The 1,622-nt window shown below is 61.5% G+C and overlaps 1 protein-coding gene across 1 annotated transcript in view; it reads left to right on the top strand.

Moving 5' to 3' along the window:
• SORL1 (sortilin-related receptor, L(DLR class) A repeats containing) overlaps positions 1 to 1,622 on the top strand; it is a 127,417-nt gene that overhangs the window by 71,606 nt on the left and 54,189 nt on the right. The gene's annotated exons all lie outside the window — the stretch shown is intronic.

Below are 1,622 nucleotides of genomic sequence, written 5' to 3'. Positions count from 1 at the left end.
CTAAAAAAAAATCAATGGAAAAATATCATTGGGTGAGGATTAAAAATAAGTAAGTAAATAAAGTGAGCAGCAGCGATGAATGTGAGGACAGGGAGCATGAGGCACCCAGGTCAAACTGGGGCAGGTCCTCCCACGGAGCCTGCAGGTGAGCAGAGGTGACCCGTGCGTAGGAGGTGGGGGCGGCAGGTATGAAAGCTGTAGGGCAGAGTGGATGTGGCCTGGCCTGGAAGTGGGTGTGGGTCGTGGAGACCTGACTAGGAACCTGGGGCCGGGGGCATGCATGGGCCTGGCGCAGCAGGCATTGAGAGCTCTCAGGAGGGAGGTGGGACCCTCGGAGTGAGAGGAGGAACCTTCCCTTTGGAGAGGTGAGCTGTGGGCAGAATGAATCGGAGGGGAAGGACCAGAGCTGGGAAACTTCTCTTCCAAATGCTGTGTCTTTGGAGCCCGGCCGCTCATGGCCACTGTGTTCTGAGGAGGATGCTAGAGGCTCTGGCTCTGTGTTCATCTGGTGTCTGGAGGTGTGCGTGGCTGGCATCCACCTGCAGAGCCCCTGCCGGTTCCCAGGACGCAGCAGGGAGTGCCCACTCTCCTCCCCCTGCAGGTCGGTCACCGCCCATCCTGCCTGCGGAGACACGAGGATGTGTTCTTCCGATGAGGAGAGCTTCCGAGGCCAACCTCGGGGAGCCCTGGCCTCTGCCTGTGGGTTCTGTTCTGCAAACCGACACTGAGAACCCCTCGCCCTCCAGACTCCCAGGAAGGTCTGATACCTGTGGGGGAGGAGCCAGAGCGCCTCATAAACAGCGATCAAGGGCAGCAGCATGGGAGCTGACCGGAATGGAGTCTGTCCCAGAGCAGGTGGGAGGGGCCTGCTCCTCAGAACCTGCTCTTCGCAGGCACGTTGCCCAGCCCTGATGAGGCGCCGTGGAAGCAGAGGCGGGGAATTTCGGGACCTCGTGGCCAGTGGCTAGGCGCTCCTCCTGGGGTCCTGGGCGTTGGTTTCGGCTGCAGAGACCAGCGTGGGTCTCACGGGCTCCGTGTTCCGAGAGAAAGCACCCCGACCTTTTCAGGATGCTGCCTCCAGCCCTGAGCTCTGCCGTTGGGTGAGGGTGCCGCTGGCTTGGGCCCTCCTGGTGGTGAGAATGTCAGCCTGGGTGACCTTCCCAAGGCTCGAGACTTGCTTTCCGCTTGGCTTAGGCCCAGCTGGTCAGGTGTAGCCGAGTGAGGAGGTGATTGTGAGGGACAGGAGTGTGGGGCTGGGGATCAGGGGCACCTGTGCCTCTGTGCCCGGCTGTGTTTCCCCCACTGAGGCGGCAGAGAGCAGCGCCGCGGACATGAGGGCAAGCACAGGAAGCCCGGGCTGAGGGACCCACTGTCTGGGAGGCTAGGGAGGCATCCTGTCCGCTGCCAGGAGACGAGGGGTGACGGAGAGAGCCAGGGGATGTGGCCAGCACATCCCCCTGCCCTTAAGCAGGCTCCTGTGGGGTCCTGGCAGGAGCTCGGGGTTTAGATGTGCATCCCCTACAGTCTCGGCATCGTTGCATTTACCCTGCTCCCACCACAAGCTCAGTCCCAGAGAGGAAATGGAGCCTCAAGTAAGAGCCACCAGGGATGTTGAGCTGCAG

This window comes from Myotis davidii, unplaced genomic scaffold, assembly GCF_000327345.1.
Source record: "Myotis davidii unplaced genomic scaffold, ASM32734v1 scaffold799, whole genome shotgun sequence".
Classification (NCBI taxonomy): domain Eukaryota; kingdom Metazoa; phylum Chordata; class Mammalia; order Chiroptera; family Vespertilionidae; genus Myotis; species Myotis davidii.
Note: the sequence above shows the minus strand (reverse complement) of the source record. Positions and strands in the feature narration are given on the sequence as shown.